Here is a 24,946-nt window from a genome sequence, read left to right on the forward strand (position 1 = left end):
CCAACGAAATTTTTTTTTGAGCATGCGAAGAATGTTGAAGCAGGATGAGGAGACGGCGTTGACTTGTCTGTTCATTGAAAGTGAGGAATCCAGGATGACGCCCAGGTTCCGTGCGTGGTCTGTCGGGATGGGTGCTTTTCCAAGGGCTTCTGGCCACCAAGAGTCGTCCCATGCGGAGGGGGAGGTACCTAAAATGAGGACTTCTGTTTTATCTGAGTTCAGTTTCAGACGGCTGTGTTTCATCCATTCGGCTACTTCTTTCATTCCTTCGTGTAGGTTAGTTTTGGCGGTGCTAGGGTCATTGGTGAGTGATAGTATCAGTTGAGTGTCATCCGCGTAGGAGATGATGTTGAGGTTGTGTTGGCGGGCGATGGCCGCGAGGGGGCTCATGTATACGTTGAAAAGGGTGGGGCTGAGCGAAGATCCTTGTGGTACGCCGCAGAGGACTTCAGTGGCCACTGACTTGAATGGTGGAAGGCGGACTCTCTGGGTTCTTCCGGTGAGGAACGAGGTGATCCATTCTAGTGCTTTTCCTTGGATTCCGATGTTTCTGAGGCGCTGTAGAAGGGTGCTATGGCAGACTGTGTCGAAGGCTGCGGAGAGGTTGAGGAGGATGAGGGCGACTGTGTCTCCATTGTCCAGTAGAGTTCGAATGTCATCTGTTGCTGCGATGAGGGCGGTCTCAGTGCTGTGTTTTGCTCGGAAGCCGGACTGTGAGGAGTCGAGGGATTTGTTGGCTTCGAGGAAGGCGGCGAGCTGGTTGTTGACAGCTTTCTCGATGACTTTGGCCGGGAATGGAAGGAGCGAGATGGGGCGGTAATTTTTGAGTTCGGTGGGGTCCGCTGTGGGTTTTTTCAGAAGGGCGCTGAGTTCAGCGTGTTTCCAGCTTTCCGGGAAGGTGGCGGAGTTGAAGGAGCAGTTGATGACGTCTCGGAGGTGCGGTGCTATAATGGAGTCTGCTTTGTTGAAGATGTGGTGAGGGCATGGGTCTGTGGGGGATCCTGAGTGGATGGAGTTCATCAGGCGGATGGTGTCCTCAGTGGAGATTGGGTTCCAGTCATTAAGGATGTTCGAGGGGGGTGAAGGTCCAGCAGATGGTTGGGTGGGTTGGTCTCCGGGTTGGTTGTCGAAGCTGTTGTGCCGCCACCCTCAACGCACTCAACACCGGCCGAATCCCAGGATGCTACCGAGCCACCCCACGACGCACCCACGGACCCTTCAGCTGCCACGCCTGCAAGTTCACCTGCATCCGGACCTGCCCTGCACCAGCACCCGCCAAGCCGAACCCCAGCAGCAACCACCTCAAGTGCATCCTGCTCAACACCCGCTCCATCCACAGGCACGCCATCGAACTCTGGAACCTCCTCGACACCACAGCCCCTGACGTTGCCTTCCTCACGGAGACCTGGATGAACGCCTCTTCAGCGCCCGACATCGCCATCGCCATCCCAGAGGGATACAAGATCACCCGGAGGGACCGCTCCGCCAACCAGATGGGAGGAGACATCGCCGTCATCCACAGGGACATCATCCGCATCACGACCTACACCGACGACACCCTGACAACCGCCGAACACCTGCACTTCCAGATCCGCACCGACCCGAAGACCACTCTCAGAGGCACCCTGATCTACCGACCCCCGGGACCACGCACACAATTCAGCGAGGACATCGCCGACTTCATCAGCCCGCACGCCCTCCCCTCCGCTGACTACATCCTCCTGGGGGACCTCAACTTCCACCTGGAGAACAACAGCGACCGCAACACCATCACCCTGCTCGACAACCTTGCCAACCTCGGACTCAAGCAACTGGTTTCCACCCCCACCCACCTCGCCGGTCACACACTCGACGCCATCTTCTCATCCAGCAAAGACATCGCCTTCAGCCACGCCACAGGACTCCACTGGACGGACCACAGCTGCGTCCACTTCACCTTTAAAAGAACGACGATCCACCACCACCAGCAACAGGTTGCCCGAAGAAGCTGGAACAAGATCACAGCCGACCAGCTCGCCGCTTCCCTGAGCCAGCACCCTCCTGCCAGCTCAGCGAACCCCAGCCAGGCCGCCGACAACCTCACGAAGTGGATCAGCAACTGCGCGGACGATCTCGCCCCTCTGAGGACCCCGCCCAGCAGACCCGCCAGCAAGAAAGCCCCATGGTTCACCGACGAACTCAAGAGCTCCAAGAAGAACTGCCGAGCCCTCGAGAAAGTCTGGAGAAGGGAACCAACACCGGACAACATGACCACCCTCAAGCATGCCACCCGGAAGCACCACCAACTGATCCGCGCCGCCAAGAAAACTGCATTCAAAGACCGGCTGGACAACAACGCACACAACTGCAAGGAACTCTTCAACATCGTGAAAGAGCTCTCCAACCCCAACGCCGGAAACAACGACATCACCCCATCACAAGACCTCTGCAACTCCCTCGCCTCCTACTTCCACAACAAGATCACGGACATACACAACAGCTTCAGCATTCAACCGACGCACGCCACGACCACAGCAACGCCGCCCACCACCACCCTCCGCACCTGGACTCCGATCAGCACCGAAGACACCGTCCGCATGATGAACTCCGTCCACTCCGGATCTCCGACCGACCCCTGCCCTCACCACGTCTTCAACAAGGCCGACGCTGTCATCGCACCCCACCTGCGGGACATTATCAACACCTCCTTCGACACCGCCACCTTCCCTGAGAGCTGGAAGCACGCCGAACTCAGCGCTCTACTCAAGAAACCTACAGCAGACCCCACCGAACTCAAGAATTACCGCCCCATCTCGCTCCTCCCGTTTCCAGCCAAAGTCATCGAGAAGACCGTCAACAAACAGCTGGCCGCCTTCCTCGAGACGAACGGATCCCTCGACCCCTCACAGTCTGGCTTCCGAGCCAACCACAGCACCGAGACCGCCCTCATCGCCGCCACCGACGACATCCGAGCCCTGATGGACAACGGAGAAACAGCGGCCCTGATCCTCCTAGATCTCTCCGCGGCATTCGACACTGTCTGCCACCGCACCCTAGTGCAACGCCTCGGCAACGTCGGAATCCAGGAGAAGGCACTGGAATGGATCGTCTCCTTCCTCGACGGAAGAACACAGAGAGTCCGCCTACCACCGTACAAGTCAGAAGCCACCGAAGTCATCTGCGGCGTCCCTCAAGGATCCTCGCTGAGCCCCACCCTCTTCAACGTCTACATGAGCCCCCTCGCGGCCATCGCACGCCAACACAACCTCAACATAATCTCCTACGCCGACGACACCCAGCTGATCTTCTCCCTGACCAACGACCCCACCGCCGCCAGAGCCAACCTGCACGAAGGGATGAAAGATGTAGCCGAGTGGATGACGACCAGCCGCCTGAAACTGAACTCAGACAAGACGGAGGTCCTCATCCTGGGCTCCTCGCCCTCCGCCTGGGACGACTCCTGGTGGCCCCCCGCCCTGGGCACCGCACCCAAACCGACGGACCACGCACGCAACCTGGGCTTCATCCTGGACTCCTCCCTCTCCATGAACAGACAAGTCAACGCCGTCTCCTCGTCGTGCTTCAACATCCTGCGCATGCTACGGAAGATCTTCTAGTGGATCCCCACCGAGACCAGGAAGACCGTCACCCAGGCCCTCGTCACCAGCCGACTGGACTACGGCAACGCCCTCTACGCCGGAACCACCGCCAAGCTCCAGAAGAGACTCCAGCGGATCCAGAACGCCTCAGCCAGACTCATCCTCGACATCCCGCGAAACAGCCACATCTCCGGACACCTGAGAGACCTGGATTGGCTCCCCGTCAACAAAAGAATCACCTTCCGTCTCCTCACCCACGCACACAAAGCCCTACACGACCAAGGCCCGAGCTACCTCAACAACCGAATCAACTTCTACGCTCCCAAACGCCACCTCCGATCAGCCAGCCACGCCCTCGCCGCCGTTCCCCGCATCCGAAGAGCGACAACAGGAGGAAGGTCCTTCTCCTACCTGGCCGCCAAGACCTGGAACTCCCTCCCGGCCGACCTGCGCTTGACCCAAGACCACCTCTCCTTCAGGAAGAAGCTCAAGACCTGGCTGTTCGAGCAGTAACGGCACCCCCCTCCCCCCAAGCGCCTTGAGACCCTACGGGTAAGTAGTGCGCTCTATAAATGTCTTTGATTGATTGATTGATTGCCAAGAAGGATGGCATTCAGCTGTGCGTCTCGTCAGGGGCAAGATGTTGCCCCACTTCATTCACTTGTAGAAAGTTAGCATTTTCTTGCCATAGCCATTTGGTGCCTGGACACATGACTAGGTGAAGAAATCAGTTTGGCTTTTTGTAATCCTCCTAGACAGTCACACACAATGAGAGCTTAGTTGTGACTGGATGGGTCATCACTGGCAGGATGGGAGGGAAGAGTTGGGGGTCAGCCTCACTTACACCTGTGGATCCTGTCTCCACACAATAGGCTAAAAGACCCTGAATTGTCACATCAGCCGGCTTTGAGCCAGATCAGGAAATGTACTTCAAAGACACTGTCTAGAAGCTGCCCCTACCGTCCAGAACCTGGGCACCAATGTATAAATGAAAAACCTCAGACAACACACTTCAGTACACTTCTGGACCTGTGGGTAGGCCAGGAAGAAGACCTGGTGTGCTGCTGAAAGGACTGCCACAATGCTGGACTGCTACTCTGAATGAGCTACAGCCTTGCTTGCTGTCCTCTTGCCTGGGGAAGAAGTACTGGACCTACAACTCCATCATGACCCCAGAACCCCTAGGTGACTCAAGGGCTAGTCTCCTGGTCTCCTTATGTGAGCTTCAGGGAAATAACAGGCTTCCCACAACTCCTGGACCCCCAAGCAGGGCCGGACCGGCCATAGAGGGCACCGGGTGTTTCCCAGGTTGGCCACTAGGGTGGAGGCCAGTGTTGGGCCACTGGAGTGGTGAGTTTGTTACCAGGGGGCCAGCAATATCGGCTCCCTGTAACAAAATCGGCCGAAACTAACCTTAGCAAACAGCTCGACCGCACCCCGTCCCCCCCGGATGGGGGGCGGCCGAGCAGTTTGCCAGGGCCGGTTTCGGTTCTCAGTCCGGCTCTGTCCCGAAGAGGTTGCTCTCAGGTTCTGGACCCTTGGCGTGACTCTTGAGCTATGAAATTCAAGCTTTTTGGGTCTTTGCCAGCCTGAATGGCCCCGTTCACACTGGAACAGCGCCACTCGGACTGAAAACTGCATGAGCCGCCACCAGCCATCTCTTCACACAGCAGCATAGACCGCTCTAGGGGACAGCAAGTGCAAAGCACCAGCCAACCCTCCTGCGATGCCCAGCCTACTCCATGCACCATGCTGATCACCGCTTGCGACAATCTCTTTGCGATCCCCTTCAATGTAAATGGGATTCTTGACGCAAAACTTGCGTATGTAAACTACCAGCAGGAATATTCTGGGACTGTGCTCCATCGTCGCCGGCTTGAATGATTGACTTTGACCCAGTCCAGTGCCACCAGATAGTTGTGGTTGTCGTTTTTTATGCTTTTAGGCGCTGTATTGAAGTTTATTCTTTGAAAATTCATACCTCCAGTTCTACTAATTGGATTTTTGTTGTTTTGGTCTTGTTTTATTTGTTAAATTCTGCCCTATTTCACTAACCTGGTGTGAGATATTTTTGTATGGTGTGTCCACTATTTTACTGTTTGAAGTGTTGCACAAATACTTTACATATTCCTTCTAAGTTAAGTCTGACTGCTCTGTGCCAAGCTACCAGGGGATGAGCACCAGTTCTTTTGGAGTTTGCTTGAGCCTCACCCTGACTAGGATTGTGATTGCAGCTTGACCAGGGCTCACACCCCAGTCACTACTTTACACATTGCCTCCAAATTAAGCCTGACTGTTAATTTGCCAAGCTTCCAGGGAGTGGAGCACAGGTTAATTTGGAGTTTGCTTGTGCCTTACCTGACTAGGATTGTAGTTGCTGCTTCACCAGGTCCAACACCCTAGTCAACCAGTAACTCAATTTCTAACAAGCATCATAAGTTTGACTTACCAGTTCTGCACAGAAATGGGTTTGAGAGTAATTGTTCAAATAACATTTTCTTCAAGCTGTTGCATGGTTACTCACAAATTGTAGATGGTAAAGGGTGTTTTGTGTGTATTTATTTGCCGGTGGTATGAACTATCACCACATTCCACTAACTTATCCTAATATTTAGTATTATCACCAGTTTGTTTTATAAACATAGTAGTTTAGGTTAGCATTTTTTGACTGTTGACAAACCCATACATGGGATGCTCATTTGTAGAGGGCGGCTAAATCCCTATTCTGCAGTTGGAGCTGTAAGGGAAATAGGATACATTTTCAGTGGTGATATACCACTGTTATAATAAAGGGAATCTAACTTTGATTTAAGATGAACAGGGACGGAAAGGATATTCTGGAAGAATTGGAGGCAAGAAGGGAACAAATTGCAACTGACTCAGCAAATAGCAAGACTACTAGTTAGGAAAAGGGAGAACAGGAATTAAGAGATGCAGGAATTAATACACCCTAGATTGAGTCTGGATATGGAAACTGAGGGGAAGTTATATTTTATAAGATTGAAATGATAAGTTAAGAATAAACTAGAGGTAGGATGGAGTAAGTGTGTACAAGGAGTAGAGGTTCAAAATTAATATATTCTACATGTAAGAGACCCTGTGATCCCTGGAGTGTATTATATATGCGGCACCAATGCTTATTTCCAGCTCCCTTCAAATTGAATGGGTAGTTGTTATACACAAGTAATATTTCCAAAAGTATATCATGTAAGTAAATTGGAAAACAAGAGTAATGCCACTCATGGGTGATGTGTTTGCAAAGCGCAACAACTAATGGATGATATTTTTGGTGCTTTTTTCTTTCAGTTTATGTGAGACTTTGAATGATTTGAAAATTAGAAAGCTGTCCACCTTGGTTCACAGGCTGGCAGCTGATACCACAGATGCATTAGGTGCCATGTAGTCAGAATCCAAAACAACAGTTGATGGACAGAATTCAGAACAATGTCATACATTCACCCCAGTACAGAGATCTGGGCCTAAATCCATCGGTTTTTTGCACTCCACACCACCCCAGTTCAGACATGGCCATATGCAAATCAGCCTTGACCCTGTGCCTCATGGGAACAGTCCAGCCCGAACTGCCAAGCCATGTCTTTCCTGGACCGGAATCAAGCATCCTAGGACCGGTTTCTGGCTATCAGCCGTCTTCAGCCAGGATAGCTTGACTCCAGTGGTGTGGAGAGCATGGGACTCACGTCTGAGCATACCCATCCCACTCGGGGTGACAAAATGCAAAACAACAGTTGATGGACAGAATGCAGAACAATGTCATATATTCACCCCAGTACAGAGATCTGGGCCTAAATCCATCGTTTTTGTGCACTCCACACCACCCCAGTTCAGACATGGCCATATGCAAATCAGCGTTGACCCTGTGCCTCATGGGAACAGTCCAGCCCGAACTGCCAAGCCAGGTCTTTCCTGGACCGGAATCAAGCATCCTAGGACCGGTTTCTGGCTATCAGCCGTCTTCAGCCAGGATAGCTTGACTCCAGTGGTGTGGAGCCATGTCTGAACTGGGGTGGTGTGGAGTGCAAAAAAACGATGGATTTAGGCCCAGATCTCTGTACTGGGGTGAATGTATGACATTGTTCTGCATTCTGTCCATCAACTGTTGTTTTGCATTTTGTCACCCCGAGTGGGATGGGTATGCTCAGACGTGAGTCCCATGCTCTCCACCCCACTGGATTCAAGCAAGCCGGGCTGAAGACGGCTGGAATGCCAGAAACCGGTCCTCGGAAGCTTGTTTCCGGTCCAGGGAAGGCATGGCTTGGCAGTTCAGGCTGGACTGTTCCCATGAGGAACAGGGTCAGACTGATTTGCATATAGCCATGTCTGAACTGGGGTGGTGTGGAGTACAAAAAAACGATGGATTTAGCCCCAGATCTCTGTACTGGGGTGAATGTATGACATTGTTCTGCATTTTGTCCATCAACTGTGGGTTTTTGCATTTGTCACCCCGAGTGGGATGGGTATGCTCAGACGTGAGTCCCATGCTCTCCACACCAGTGGATTCAAGCAAGCCGGGCTGAAGACGGCTGGAATGCCAGAAACCGGTCCTCGGAAGCTTTTTTCCGGTCCAGGAAAGGCATGGCTTGGCAGTTCGGGCTGGACTGGTCCCATGAGGCACAGGGTCAGACTGATTTGCATATAGCCATGTCTGCATTGGGGTGGTGTGGAGTGCAAAAAAACGATGGATTTAGGCCCAGATCTCTGTACTAGGGTGAATGTATGACATTGTTCTGCATTCTGTCCATCAACTGTGGTTTTTGCATTTGTCACCCGAGTGGGATGGGTGTGCTCAGACGTGAGTCCCATGCTCTCCGCACCACTGGATTCAAGCAAGCCGGGCTGAAGATGGCTGGAATGCCAGAAACCGGTCCTCGGAAGCTTGTTTCCGGTCCAGGGAAGGCATGGCTTGGCAGTTCGGGTTGGACTGTTCCCATGAGGCACAGGGTCAGACTGATTTGCATATAGCCATGTCTGAACTGGGGTGGTGTGGAGTGGAAAAAAACGATGGATTTAGGCCCAGATCTCTGTACTGGGGTGAATGTATGACATTGTTCTGCCTTCTGTCCATCAACTGTGGTTTTTGCATTTGTCACCCCGAGTGGGATGGGTATGCTCAGACGTGAGTCCCATGCTCTCCACACCAGTGGATTCAAGCAAGCCGGGCTGAAGACGGCTGGAATGCCAGAAACCGGTCCTCGGAAGCTTGTTTCCGGTCCAGGGAAGGCATGGCTCGGCAGTTCGGGCTGGACTGTTCCCATGAGGCACAGGGTCAGACTGATTTGCATATAGCCATGTCTGAACTGGGGTGGTGTGGAGTGCAAAAAAACGATGGATTTAGGCCCAGATCTCTGTACTGGGGTGAATGTATGACATTGTTCTGCATTCTGTCCATCAACTGTGGTTTTTGCATTTGTCACCCCGAGTGGGATGGGTATGCTCAGACGTGAGTCTCTTGCTCTCCACACCACTGGATTCAAGCAAGCCGGGCCGAAGACGGCTGGAATGCCAGAAACCGGTCCTCGGAAGCTTGTTTCCGGTCCAGGGAAGGCATGGCTTGGCAGTTCGGGCTGGACTCTTCCCATGAGGCACAGGGTCAGACTGATTTGCATATAGCCATGTTTGAACTGGGGTGGTGTGGAGTGCAAAAAAACGATGGATTTAGGCCCAGATCTCTGTACTGGGGTGAATGTATGACATTGATCTGCATTCTGTCCATCAACTGTGGTTTTTGCATTTGTCACCCGAGTGGGATGAGTGTGCTCAGACGTGAGTCCCATGCTCTCCGCACCACTGGATTCAAGCAAGCCGGGCTGAAGACGGCTGGAATGCCAGAAACCGGTCCTCGGAAGCTTGTTTACGGTCCAGGGAAGGCATGGCTTGGCAGTTCGGGCTGGACTGTTCCCATGAGGCACAGGGTCAGACTGATTTGCATATAGCCATGTCTGAACTGGGGTGGTGTGGAGTGCAAAAAAACGATGGATTTAGGCCCAGATCTCTGTACTGGGGTGAATGTATGACATTGTTCTGCATTCTGTCCATCAACTGTGGTTTTTGCATTTGTCACCCCGAGTGGGATGGGTATGCTCAGACGTGAGTCCCATGCTCTCCACACCAGTGGATTCAAGCAAGCCGGGCTGAAGACGGCTGGAATGCCAGAAACCGGTCCTCGGAAGCTTGTTTCCGGTCCAGGGAAGGCATGGCTTGGCAGTTTGGGCTGGACTGTTCCCATGAGGCACAGGGTCAGACTGATTTGCATATAGCCATGTCTGAACTGGGGTGGTGTGGAGTGCAAAAAAACGATGGATTTAGGCCCAGATCTCTGTACTGGGGTGAATGTATGACATTGTTCTGCATTCTGTCCATCAACTGTGGTTTTTGCATTTGTCACCCCGAGTGGGATGGGTATGCTCAGACGTAAGTCCCTTGCTCTCCACACCACTGGATTCAAGCAAGCCGGGCCGAAGACGGCTGGAATGCCAGAAACCGGTCCTCAGAAGCTTGTTTCCGGTCCAGGGAAGGCATGGCTTGGCAGTTCGGGCTGGACTCTTCCCATGAGGCACAGGGTCAGACTGATTTGCATATAGCCATGTCTGAACTGGGGTGGTGTGGAGTGCAAAAAAAACGATGGATTTAGGCCCAGATCTCTGTACTGGGGTGAATGTATGACATTGTTCTGCATTCTGTCCATCAACTGTGGTTTTTGCATATAGTCAGAATCGGTTGCAATGAGAGCCATTGTTCCTCAAAGTAGATGAGCTTTGGATCTTTTGTTCGCAACAGAGGGTTGTGTGTGCAATGTTTTATGTGTCCATCAATGCCTCACGTATGTGCCGGATAAGAACAAGGACACCTACAAGTATGTAAAGAATATTACATGTGTATCTAAATACTTGAAGAAGTTGGAAGAAACAGACACGTAGGAAGCAATTGGTGAGGGATATTCTGTTGTAGACAAATGGCTTAGTGAACCTGGTGGTGGACTTTTATGTGCTTTATGAAGGAATAGATTGATTATTGGAGTTTGTGTGATTTGTTTGTTCCTGATGATAAAGGGATTTAAACTGATGAAAAAGGGAAATGAATGCAGAACAGAAAGGTGGAGAGAAATCCACTGAAGGATTGAAAAGAAAGAGAGAAGAAATAGAATTTGAAGGGATATTTTTTTTTCTGTGATTAGCTGGGTTTTGCGTCATCCTTGCGACCCACAAGGGGGCGCAAGGGCGATGCAAAACCTATGGGAGATTTATTAAGCCGCGCAAAGTCATCTTGCGTCCCCCAGAGTGGCTTGATAAATTTGGAGTATTGCAAGGCAGCGCAAATGGTTGCTCCTCCTCAGGGAGATGTTTTATGGGTGGCGAGTTGATGTTCCCACACCTATACCCATGGATATTGGCTCATTCCCAGATTGACCAACACTGATGAACCTGGGAATGCATCAATCTGCTACGCCTTCCCAGGGGAGGCGCAATGAGGAGAAATATCTTTCTTTTATTTGTGCAGGAAGGAGTCCCTTGCTGCTGTCTATGTTGCCGCAAGGAAGCACATTGTGTGCCAGCGCAAGGAAAGGCCAGCAATGGTCTGTATCATGGTAAATACTGCACATTCCTGCCCTTTTCCTTTCATGCAGCTCAGCGCAGCAAGGTATCTTGCTGCGTTGCATTGTGTTGCGTGAAACTTTGGTGTATCTGCCCCTTACTTTATAGAGGAAGCCCACTTCTCCTTTACTTGATTGGAACTTTAATTTGGTTCTATGTGAGATTCTGTGTATGCTGACACCTGACGCTTATTATTTCTCTGCCATTAACATATTAGCATAGTGTATTTCCCTTAAGGAGAACTAAAGTTTGATGTAATTCACTTCTGCCTTTAGATAACTGAACTTGTATTGCTTATTTGACTTGCCTGGCTGATTTATTACTGTGTTGTAACCAGGTAATGATTGAATTTACTGATTTGAGATTGTAACTTTAGTAATTTGTTAAAAAACCTTTTATGGTTCACAAATGTATTCCTCTCTGCCTTTACTGTGGATCAAAATATGCTTCTCTATGATTAAATGCCCAAATAGATGACTGTACGCCTCAGTTCGAGATAACGGAGGGGAAGGTTGGGGCTTGTTTAAGCACAGCAGGGTGTCCTAGCCACTCTCACCATGTGTGGGCCCGCCCACTTGGAAAGGCCATGCACATATTTCTATACGATCATGCTGTGAAACGTATCTTAAGGTTGGCAGGTCTGCTTTCAGAATGATTCCCAGTGTGTGCCATTCACCTAATAGGCCACATCTGGTAGTGCAGTGACTACGGTATCCACACCGGGGGGCGTATCATGAACCAATATTCTGCACTGCAGCGGCACAGATAGGATCTGTGTGTACTTTTTTTGTGTAATAACAGCGCATCCATTAACCCCTTGCATGCTGATGACGACCCCTAGCTGTCATGCACTACGGCGTTCGTGTGCTGATGACGGCTGGGGGCCGTCATAAACCCGCCCACTTGCGATTTTGCCGCACAGGCGCAGAATCGCGGCTGCATGCAAGGGGTTAACTCATTCATTTCTCAGAGTTAGTGCAAGTTTTGCTAACAGCAGAGCTCGGAAACACAAAGAAGCAATAACTGTACTATATTTTTGATCTCTACTGCCAGCTGCACATGCATTACCATACACTAAGATTTTTGAGTAAATGTTTGTGCTGAAGTCATTGTAACAGGGTTGAATCCCAGTGTGTCGGCTTAGCCTTTCATCCTTCTAACATCAATAAACTTAGTACAATTGAGTTTGGCAAAAAGTAGATATATATTTTATTATTATTTAGTGCCAAGACTCCAAAGGAGTGAATCAGAGGTTGCACGTGGCTGTTGACCGTCCCCAATAACAAAGCAGTTTTAAACTGCTAGTGGTTTTCACGTCTTTTTCAAGGCACACCTCCTTTGACCGCACTGCAGTCTACTCTACAGAAAACTAGGATTGTTCTGCGTGCCAACCGTAGTACCCAGTGAGGCCTTGTGTTCCTCCAGACCCAGGGCACAAGTCAAGGGTACAGCGAGTAGACGACGTCTACCCACTCTTTTCACAGGGTGGACGTGGTCTACCCTGCCGTGAGGTTGGGCCCCACAGAAATATGCTAAACTTGTCCCTGTGTAATTTTCAGACACCGGGACACCTTCAGCAGCGCCTGCAGTTGTCTGCTTTCAATTCAAGCAGGAACGTGCAGGCGGGCAAAAAGCTTATCAGATTCCAGCCGGGCCCATAACAAAGACCAAAGTTAAGGGGCCATCAGGCCTCCTTTTGTTGGAGTATGCTGGCTGGGAGCTATTGGGAGCCCCACACCAAAATGCAATGGAGAGGAAACAAAGGCACTGGGCTTACCACTTCACATGTACTTAAGAGAGAGGCATGCTTTTGACTTTGTTCAGCCCCTGTATATAAGAAATATGCATGCACTGTAATAATGTCAGATGTGTCGGTCTGTCCCAGTATTTACACAAATAACAACTTAAATACCACTATTTTGTTTTATTTCTATTATAGCACTGTAGCGGTTCTCATCCCAATGCAGAGTGTCAGAGCGCTTTACAACACGCGTACACATTATACATTGACAATAAATCCTATGTGTGCAAATTAATGTGTAGGATGTTACAGAAGACAGTGAGGGTTGCAAGGTGTAGGAGCCACCTATCCTTCAAAGCTCACTGTGCTACATTGGATTACAATGCATGAACTGCAAGTAACAAAAGATTCTCTGTGTGTGTTAAAGGCAGCAGCCCACTTATCCAGTTAAATAAAAACATAATGTGCTTTGCAGCAGGCATGTTAAACCTCTATGATACTTTGATTCAAACCTGGGACTAGACAAAAACCAGATCTCTCCAGCAAATACAAATGTGCTAACCTTCAGAGTTATTTTACCAGTATTATTATTCCCTGAGATTTGGTTGACACACGAAGATCTCTGCAGCAGGTGCCTTAACCCCATAGGATATTTTAAAATACAGATTTGCTACCAATTAAGCAGAACAGGTGTACTGCTCCTTGCTGCCAATTTCTGTGAGGCGGAGTTTTAAAAAATAAATGTATATGTTGAAACCCAGATTTAGCGTCGGGTTGCGTCACTTTTTTTAGCACAACCCCCACACAAATTCTAATTCGTTAAATATTGTAATGCGCTCAAATGTACTCATGATAGACCTCCTAAACATATGTGGGAGGTCTTAAGATCTGATGTCACTTCTTGTGATGTCACTTCCTGTGAGGTCATAGGCTGTGCTGCCACTTCCTGTGATTCCACGTGCGATGTCACGCTCCGTGGCGTCACATTCATACTGCCTAACTTGGCTAGTCCCGGCACTTCTGTATTTTAGGACGTGTGCCCTGCTCCAGACCCACAGAAGGACCCTCAAGAAGTCCACAAACTGTTGCCGAGGAGGCGGCCTGAATGGCTTCCATTAAACTTCTGAACGCTCCAGTTGCTCCAAGCTGAAAGGCCCCGTCATATCCACTTTGGTTTACGTCTCCCGCCTGCGCCGCATTCAGATTCACTCAAACAGATCAAAATACGCTATTCCATAATTAAGGGATTTGGGAATAAAAGCCCTGCGCGCAGAATAACAGCTCATTGTTTTTAAACTGCTATCGACCGAAGGATACACCACAGACAAGACAGGATGAAAGGACGCGGGGCTGCAAAAGGATTTCCACGTAAATAGCAGGCCTTCATTTTATTATCCTACATAAGCCGTGATCTTCTTACTTGAGGTTTAGAGGCCACGCCCTCCTTTCAGATGTGGTGCAATACTACCCCCTCTGTCTTTAAAATGCCTGCCTTTTAGCCCATTGAGTATTTGAACTTTAATACGTTAATTGACACTGTTCATAACGCGAGCATATGTGGCATTTGCACCTTGGTATACGATACACTACAACATTTCGCCAGTCCCTTTTTCGTGCATTCCATTTTCAACACAATGTTGAACACACAGTGAAAGGTAGTTTGAGAAGTCGTTATTTTAAACTTTTTTTCTCTTCAGTGGGTTGCTACTACATGGTACATAGTTGACTTAAACAGCCAATATTTTGGTATGTAACCACAATTCATCTAAATACTTTTCTGAAGCATAGTAATGGCACAGTACCACCATCTAAAGGATAGGTGTTATGTTATGTTATTTGTATTCACCCGTGAGGGTGTCCTGGCGCTGAGCACGTCAGTGTGCCTAGCCCTGCCTATGGAGGTTTTGTTTAATTGAAAGCCAGGTCTTGTGGGGTTCAAGAAGAGAAGAGAAGGCTCTGATGTGCGGTGGGAGGCCATTCCTCACCGTAGGAGCGATGTAGGGGAATGCCTGTGCTCTTGGTCTTCTTATGTGTATGTGTGGTATGTCTGCAAGTAGGAGTCTTGCAAAGGGGACGTGTATGGGTGATTGGTGCAACAAAATGTGTCTGTTTCTATAGGTGGAGCCTAAGTTGTGTAGCGCCTTGAATGTGTGTGAGGAGTTTAAAATCAGCGTGTTTGTGTCCTGGGAGAAAGTGGGTGATGTGATCTGAGTTCTGTGTGGGAGATTGAGGATGAGTCTGGCTGGCAAGTTCTAAATGATTTGTTGTTTTCCAGTGAGTTGTTTGGTGATCCCTGCATTGACGCTATTTCCGTAGTGCAACTTGCTAGAAACAGTTTTTCTAGGTTTGCTTGAGAGCCATTTGAAGACCTTTCTCAGCTTCTTCAGGGTATGGAAGCAAGATGCAGTGAGGGCATTGACTCGTGTGCTCATGTCCAGGTTGCTGACAATGATTATTCAGAGGTTCCTGGAGAGTGTGGTAGGTGGTGGGTGTGGTTGTCAGTCCAAGTTCGGCCAGCCACCTGTTTGGGGTCACATGGTGAGGTGTTCTTGCTAAAATCACTACTTCTGTCTTGGTGTTGAGCTTGTGGCGGTTGACTTTCATCGAGTTAGCGACCTCGGTCATACAGGTGGGGACCTTCTTTCTTGTGTTGGTGGTCTTGTCTGAAATGGAGAGTATGAGTTGCGTGTCGTTGGAGTGGATGCTGATGTGTGGGCAGAAGATGATGCCCAGAAGGATCATGTTTGTGTTGAAGAGGGTGGGGCTGAGCGATGACCCTTGTGGCACTCTGCAGATGAGTTTGCAGGCTTCTGAGAAATAGGGTGCAGGCTGACCACTTGTGTTCTATCTGTTAAGAAGAAGCAGATCCAGAAAAGAATGGGTCCTGAGCTGCCAATCTTGTGCAGGCACCTGATGGGGTGTGAGACCTTGTCAAATGCTACAAAAAGGTCCAGGACAAACAACGAGGGCTGCCATGAGGGGTCGGGCACCATCCTCCTTTACTCTAGACATGCTGTCACGGTCCCGCCCATTTCCTAGCATAAAAGGAAGTGCGCCGAGCGGACGCGCAGCGGATCCCCAGAAACCCAACGAGAGACAACTAAGGCAGGTGAGAATGAAAATTGACGCTGCAGAATCCTTTTTTTAAAAAAGAATTGGTTTTAACTGCTCGCTTTTACTTACTTGCGTCTTGTGCTCCCCTAGTCCGCAGCGGCTTGTGCCATTTGAGTGGAGGGGTCAGACACCATCCTCATTTCTTCCCAACGTTAGTCACTTCCCCTGAAGCAGGTCAGTGCTCCAGTCATGCTGTCGCAGCCCGCCCACTTCCTAGCATACAAGGAAGTGCGCCGAGCGGACGCGCAGCAGATCCCCAGAAACCTAACGAGAGACAACTAAGGCAGGTCAGAATCAGAATTGACGCTGCAGAATCTTTTTTTTAAAAACTAATTGGTTTTAACTGCTCGCTTTTACTTACTTGCGTCTTGTGCTCCCCTGGTCCGCTGCAGCTTGTGCCAGTTGAACGAAGCGGTCAGGCACCATCCTCATTTCCTCAGCACGTTAGTCACTTCCCCTGAAGCAGGTCAGCGATCCAGTCACGCTGTTGCGGTCCCGCCCACTTCCTAGCGTAAAAGGAAGTGCGCCGAGCGGATGCACAGCTGATCCCCAGAACCTAACGAGAGACAACTAAAGCAGGTTAGAATCAGAATTGACGCTGCAGAATCCTTTTTTAAAAAACTAACTTTTTAACTGCTCAATTTTACCTACTTGCCGCTTGTGCTCCCCTAGTTTGCAGCGCCTTGTGCCATTTGAGCGGAGGGGTCAGGCACCATCCTCTTTCCTCCCCACGTTAGTCACTCCCCCTGAAGCAGGTCAGCGCTCCAGTCAGTCTGTCGCGGTCCCGCCCACTTCCTAGCATAAAAGGAAGTGCGCCAAGCGGACTCGCAACGGATCCCCAGAAACCTAACGAGAGACAACTAAGGCAGGTCAGAATCAGAATTGACGCTGCAGAATCCCTTTAAAAAAAAAAAATTGTTTTTAACTGCTCGCTTTTACCTACTTGCCTCTTGTGCTCCTCAGGTCCGCCGCGGCTTGTGCCGTTTGAGCGGAGGGGTCAGGCACCATCCTCCTTTCCTCCCCACGTTAGTCACTCCCCCTGAAGCAGGTCAGCGCTCCAGTCACGCTGTCGCAGCCCGCCCACTTCCTAGCATACAAGGAAGTGCGCCGAGCGGACGCGCAGCAGATCCCCAGAAACCTAACGAGAGACAACTAAGGCAGGTCAGAATCAGAATTGACGCTGCAGAATCTTTTTTTTAAAAACTAATTGGTTTTAACTGCTCGCTTTTACTTACTTGCGTCTTGTGCTCCCCTGGTCCGCTGCAGCTTGTGCCAGTTGAACGAAGCGGTCAGGCACCATCCTCATTTCCTCAGCACGTTAGTCACTTCCCCTGAAGCAGGTCAGCGATCCAGTCACGCTGTTGCGGTCCCGCCCACTTCCTAGCGTAAAAGGAAGTGCGCCGAGCGGATGCACAGCTGATCCCCAGAACCTAACGAGAGACAACTAAAGCAGGTTAGAATCAGAATTGACGCTGCAGAATCCTTTTTTAAAAAACTAACTTTTTAACTGCTCAATTTTACCTACTTGCCGCTTGTGCTCCCCTAGTTTGCAGCGCCTTGTGCCATTTGAGCGGAGGGGTCAGGCACCATCCTCCTTTCCTCCCCACGTTAGTCACTCCCCCTGAAGCAGGTCAGCGCTCCAGTCACGCTGTCGCAGCCCGCCCACTTCCTAGCATACAAGGAAGTGCGCCGAGCGGACGCGCAGCAGATCCCCAGAAACCTAACGAGAGACAACTAAGGCAGGTCAGAATCAGAATTGACGCTGCAGAATCTTTTTTTAAAAAACTAATTGGTTTTAACTGCTCGCTTTTACTTACTTGCGTCTTGTGCTCCCCTGGTCCGCTGCAGCTTGTGCCAGTTGAACGAAGCGGTCAGGCACCATCCTCATTTCCTCAGCACGTTAGTCACTTCCCCTGAAGCAGGTCAGCGATCCAGTCACGCTGTTGCGGTCCCGCCCACTTCCTAGCGTAAAAGGAAGTGCGCCGAGCGGATGCACAGCTGATCCCCAGAACCTAACGAGAGACAACTAAAGCAGGTTAGAATCAGAATTGACGCTGCAGAATCCTTTTTTAAAAAACTAACTTTTTAACTGCTCAATTTTACCTACTTGCCGCTTGTGCTCCCCTAGTTTGCAGCGCCTTGTGCCATTTGAGCGGAGGGGTCAGGCACCATCCTCTTTCCTCCCCACGTTAGTCACTCCCCCTGAAGCAGGTCAGCGCTCCAGTCAGTCTGTCGCGGTCCCGCCCACTTCCTAGCATAAAAGGAAGTGCGCCAAGCGGACTCGCAACGGATCCCCAGAAACCTAACGAGAGACAACTAAGGCAGGTCAGAATCAGAATTGACGCTGCAGAATCCCTTTAAAAAAAAAAAATTGTTTTTAACTGCTCGCTTTTACCTACTTGCCTCTTGTGCTCCTCAGGTCCGCCGCGGCTTGTGCCGTTTGAGCGGAGGGGTCAGGCACCATCCTCCTTTCCTCCCCACGTTAGTCACTCCCCCTGAAGCAGGTCAGCGCTCCAGTCACGCTGTCGCAGCCCGCCCACTTCCTAGCATACAAGGAAGTGCGCCGAGCGGACGCGCAGCAGATCCCCAGAAACCTAACGAGAGACAACTAAGGCAGGTCAGAATCAGAATTGACGCTGCAGAATCTTTTTTTTAAAAACTAATTGGTTTTAACTGCTCGCTTTTACTTACTTGCGTCTTGTGCTCCCCTGGTCCGCTGCAGCTTGTGCCAGTTGAACGAAGCGGTCAGGCACCATCCTCATTTCCTCAGCACGTTAGTCACTTCCCCTGAAGCAGGTCAGCGATCCAGTCACGCTGTTGCGGTCCCGCCCACTTCCTAGCGTAAAAGGAAGTGCGCCGAGCGGATGCACAGCTGATCCCCAGAACCTAACGAGAGACAACTAAAGCAGGTTAGAATCAGAATTGACGCTGCAGAATCCTTTTTTAAAAAACTAACTTTTTAACTGCTCAATTTTACCTACTTGCCGCTTGTGCTCCCCTAGTTTGCAGCGCCTTGTGCCATTTGAGCGGAGGGGTCAGGCACCATCCTCTTTCCTCCCCACGTTAGTCACTCCCCCTGAAGCAGGTCAGCGCTCCAGTCAGTCTGTCGCGGTCCCGCCCACTTCCTAGCATAAAAGGAAGTGCGCCAAGCGGACTCGCAACGGATCCCCAGAAACCTAACGAGAGACAACTAAGGCAGGTCAGAATCAGAATTGACGCTGCAGAATCCCTTTAAAAAAAAAAAATTGTTTTTAACTGCTCGCTTTTACCTACTTGCCTCTTGTGCTCCTCAGGTCCGCCGCGGCTTGTGCCGTTTGAGCGGAGGGGTCAGGCACCATCCTCCTTTCCTCCCCACGTTAGTCACTCCCCCTGAAGCAGGTCAGCGCTCCAGTCACGCTGTCGCCTTCCACACACACTTCCTAGCATAAAAGGAAGTGCGCCGAGTGGACGCGCAGCTGATCCCCAGAAACCTAACAAGAGACAACTAAGGAAGGTCAGAATCAGAAGTGACGCTGCAGAATCCTTTTTTAAAAAACAAATTGTTTTTAACTGCTCGCTTTTACCTACTTGCGCCTTGTGCTCCCCTGGTCCGCCGCGGCTTGTGCCGTTTGAGCGGAGGGGTCAGGCACCATCCTCATTTCCTTCCCACGTTAGTCACTCCCCCTGTAGCAGCTCCAGCCACGCTGTTGCGGTCCCGCCCACTCCCTAGCATAAAAGGAAGTGTGCTGAGCAGACGCGCAGCGGACGAGCACAGTGGTGCACCGAAGGCGTGCCAAAGGCAAGCCCGTCTGCGCCTGTCCACACCTGACGGACACCAGACGCCAGACACTATGCCCTTTTTATTTTCTATTTTCTTTCATCCGCTAGTCTCTCTTTAGTACAGGATGGCTATTTTAAAATACACCAGCCATGAACTCCACCTTCTTAAGAAAGCTCCCCTTGGGAAACCTGACAGCACCTCCACTCAGCCAATATCAACAAGTCAAGCTGCGCACGAGAACCGCTCACCAAGCAAAAAAAAAGAATAAATCCCACAGTGGCAACAAAAGCCCACTAATAAATTACTTAACCATGCCCAATCACCTGACCAGTCTATACTGCAACGCGCGCTCTTTGCTAAAACACGCACTAGAAATCTAGTCCTTATTGGACTCAGAAAAACTAGATTTATTCTTCATTGCAGAAACATGGTTACAGGATTCTTCCCTACCAGATGTCGCAATAGCACTTCCACCTGGCTACAAGCTGATAAGACAAGATAGGAAAGACAAAAGAGGCGGTGGAATAGCGATCGCCTTCAAAGCAAACATCAAAACTCACATTGTAGAATCCCATTAGGCAGACTGGGGCGAAATATGTATCTTTAACACAGAGCACGCTAACAAGGAATCCTGGAAAGGCCCCCTCCTCTACCCACCGCCTGGTAACAAAGCTCACTTTATCAATAATCTAACAGAAATAATCGCGCCACACATTCTGGCCACCGATAAATTCGTCCTACTAGGGGATTTTAATTACCATGCTGAACTCTCGTCGGATCCCCACACAATAGACCTTATCACCAGTCTTAGTACACTGGGCCTAGAGCAACTGGTGAAGGGCCCCACCCACATCGCCAGCCCCTCCCTGGATCTTCTATTCACTAATTCCCCCAAAGTCGTGATCGACCATCATATAATATGATTTTTAGTCCATAAGATGCAGACCAATCCTCACCCCAAGCGAGAATCGAAGCTAAGTAGATCTTGGAACAAGATAAACACAGAATCTTTCTCAACTCACTTCACTCTCCCTTTCCCGTCTGAGATCACCCTCATTGACAAGGCTGCCAGAGATTTGGTACTCACCATCAGTAAGATCTTGGACATAATCGCTCCAAAAAAGGCTACTCGGTGCCCGGCTAAACTCCCTTGTGCCAAGAATGAGTCGACACCCTCTCATCTTTCTTTGTAGATAAAATAGATGATATCTACAGACAATTCCCAATAGACACCCCACCTAATCAGGAGGACAACAAAGCTCCTCCCTCACACACCCCCTCGCTCAAACAATTTTGCACCATCACAGAGGAAGAAGTGGCCCTCACCCTAAATAAAATAAAATACGGATCTCCAGATGACCCAGCATCCTCTCAGATCTTATCTAAAATTGGACCAGTTCTCATCCAATATCTAAAGGAAAAATGTTAACCTCTCATTGTCACAATCTATTGTTCCCTCACACTGGAAGGAGGCTACAAATCGACCAATCCTGAAAAAACCAGCACCGAAACTGCCCTGCTCGAGATTGTCGGCCACATCAGGCTCTCTCTTGATGCAAGACAATCTGCTATCTTGATCTTGCTTGATTTATCTGCGGCCTTTGACACCATCTCTCATGACGTCCTTTTGGAACGCCTGTTGGAGTTTGGTGTCGAGGGCCCAGCATTAAGCTGGATCAACAGCTACCTGACAGACAGGTCCTCCAAGGTTCAAATATGCGTCTTCTCCTCCAAAAAGCAGAACATTAACAAGGGAGTCCCTGAAGGATCCATATTGAGCCCCACGCTCTTCAATCTATATGTGTCACCACTGGCTAAAATATTCAGAGCACACAGGTTTGACACAGTGTCATATGCCGATGACACGCAGCTGCTGATCACACTCGGAGCAGACCCTAAGGACACCAAATCCAGATTTAAACAGTGAATGTCATCCATTAATGACTGGATAGCGAGTAATCTCTTATTACTCAACGCAAGCAAAACCGGAATCCTGCTTTTTGGCAATGCTCAGAAAATATAGACAGCTGACTGGTGGGCACTGTCCTTGGGACCCTGCCCTCCACCCAAATCCTTAGCGCGAAATCTGGGTATAATAATAAATGACAAACTCTCCATGGCTGACCAAATAAACACTGTGGTACGCACCAGCTACAGCCTAATGAGAACCCTTAGAAAAATCTTCAAGTGGATTTCCCTATCATCCCTTATGCCGCTAGTACAGGGACTCATCATTAGCCGCTTAGATTTCGGAAATGCGCTACTGGCTTCCATCAATGAGGAGCAGCTGTCAAAACTTCAAGTCCTACAAAACACTGCGGCCAGACTGGTTCTATGCTTCCCTCCCCACACCCCTTCCGCTCCTAGCCTGAAGACCCTCCATTGGCTCCCCATAAAAAAAGAGGATCAATTTCAAAATATGCTGCTTGGTCCACAAGACCTTAAATGGCAAGGGGCTTGAATATCTAGCCAAAAAACTAATAAAATACCAACCAGCCAGACTTCTACGCTCGACCAGCAAACTACTCCTAGCAGTACCTAAAGTGCGTACAGTAAGGAATGGAGGCATAGCCTTCTCCAAAATAGGCACTGAAACCTGGAATGCCCTACCCTTATATCTTCGTAAGGAACACGATCACAAGAGGTTTAGCAAATCTCTTAAAACCTGGCTTTTCCAGTTCTGAAGAGAGAGCTACCACGGTTATCTGAGTATCTGCTGGCGCTGCGAAACCTACTGGTGATACATGTCTCCTGTGTCAGGGTGTCAAGTGGATGTCATCTTTGGTGGCGATGAGTGCTGTTTCTGTACTTTGGTTGGACAAAAGCAAAAGGTAAAAATGATGGACAGAGTGCTGAACAATGCAAACATTCACCCCCAATCACAAAGACCTGGGTTTAATCCAACGTTCTTTTTCTCACCACTCCACCCCAGTTTGGACCCATCCATATACAAATCAGTCTTGACGCTGCACCTCAAGGGAAAAGTCCAGCCCGAACTGCCAACTGGAATGCATGGCATCGAGGAGCTGGTGGTTGCTGAGGTGGTCGATGAGGCATCATTAGTTTTTCTAAACCCTTTGCCGGGTATGGTAGGAGAGAGATGGTTCTGCAGTTGAAAAGTGTGGCTGGATCAGCGGATGACATCTTGAGAAGGTGCATGATGAAGGCATGTTTCCAGGTGACCAGGAATGCGGCTGAGTCAATGGAGACATTGAGGAAGGTTGTTAGTGCTTCACTTATCAGTAGTAGTCCTTTGGTGAAAGCGTGGTGGGGGCAAGGGTCAGATGTGGCTCCCGAGTGTATGGTCTTCATGGTCATAGTGATTTTGCTGGTTGTAACACCAGACCACAAGGTCAGGGTTCGTTCTTCAACTGTGATGGGAAACAGTGGTGTTACGAAGCTTGAGGGGCCCCCCTGCAAAGTACATTGAGGGGAACCTCACACTTTGGACCCATTCAGGAGCTTTCATGCCAGGAGCTCACTGTCCGTACACAGGGCCAGACGGGGGGGCCCTGGAGCTCGGGCCCCCCACACCACAGGGGCTGCAAGGGCTATTGTTACTCAACTGATGGGAAGTTGAGTTGCAATGGTGATGGGGTCTTGTTGAGGATCAACATTCATATATATGGAAGGGATTTTGATACAAAAGTATTCAGAGAACTTGTGAGGGGGTGATGTTGCTGGAGGCGGCAGGAGACGTAGTGAGGTCTTTGAGGATTGGACAACATTTTTCCTTGCTGTTGTTAGGGCCAGCAACAATGCAATTTGCAAGAGCTGTGTGCCTGCTGTAATTTATCCGTTGTTCTGCAAAGACACCTGAAGTTGCTGTGGAAATAAAAGAAGTACACTAAATTATGCTTCAATGATTAGTGCATGAGCAAAATGATTTCTCCATTCCAAAAATGCAGTTTGTATATTTCCTACACCAGCCAATAGGATTAGAATTCACTTTATTGCTTGTTTCAGTTCCAGTGACAGTGCAAAATGGCTGAAGAACAGTTCGTCCATTCTGATTGCCCAAAACAAACCACATATATGGCCAGATCATAGAATAGGGCATGTCTCACTTCGTATTACTTTCCATGCTCTGTGGGTGGTGGAACACTAAGGGCCAGATGTATGAAGCATTTTTGCTTCATACAAATGTACAAAACTAAATTGAGATTCAGTAAAAAGTGACTGAATCGAGAGTTAGGTTTGCGACCAAATACCTATTCAGTAGTTGGAAAGGGTGTGTTTAGGGCATCCCTTTCAAATACCAAATCTGATTGGCACGTATTAATGTTTTGCAACTAAATTCAGGTCACAAAACATTAACCTTTTATCAACTACTGAAAGGTAGTGGTAATGATCTCACAAACAAGAAGGTGTCCCCAAGGGACTGTTTCCTCTTAGAGAATGTTGAAAAAATATTTTTTTTAGGAATAGTGGTTCCATGGACTGCTGCCTACTCTTAAAAAATGTTACTTAAACTTTTTCTTTTCAAAAAATACATCCCATGTTTCTTTATGGAAACGAGTTGCATTTAAACAAAAAAAATAGCTTTCATTAAAAGTACTCGAAGACATGGTGCTCTCCTGACCTCAGCAAGCCATCATTCCAGTGATGGCTGCGATTAACAGTGGGTCTCAATTTGCGACCTACTTCATTACTATTCAAGAGGTTGGTCGAAATGCAACCCACTAGGTACTGGTAATTTGCAAACCGACCTATTAGGACATAGGTCAGTTCACAAATGAACAACCTTGTCGTAAAAATACTGGTCTCAAATAGCGTCCAGTATTTTGTGACCACTGCATCATCAGGATTCAAGCAAGCCGGGCCGACGACGGCTAAAATGCCAGAAACCGGTCCCCGGAAGCTTGTCTCCTTTCTGGTGAAGAATTGGCTTGGTAGTTTAGTCTGCCCTGTTCCCATGATGCACTGGGCCAGGGACAGACTGATTTGCATATAGCCAGGTTCTGAGCTGGGATGGTGCAGTGAGCTAAATAACGGTGATGGATCAATCCCTGATCTTTGGACTGGGTAAGAGTGGTCTGCTTAATTCAGACACTCTGTTCATCACCACCCCCTTTTCTGAATCGTTTTTGGCCACTATAGGTGTGGCAGGGTATACTTAGACATGAGTCCCTTGCTCACTGCA

The sequence above is a fragment of the Lissotriton vulgaris genome, chromosome 8 (assembly GCF_964263255.1).
Source record: "Lissotriton vulgaris chromosome 8, aLisVul1.2, whole genome shotgun sequence".
Lineage (NCBI taxonomy): Eukaryota > Metazoa > Chordata > Amphibia > Caudata > Salamandridae > Lissotriton > Lissotriton vulgaris.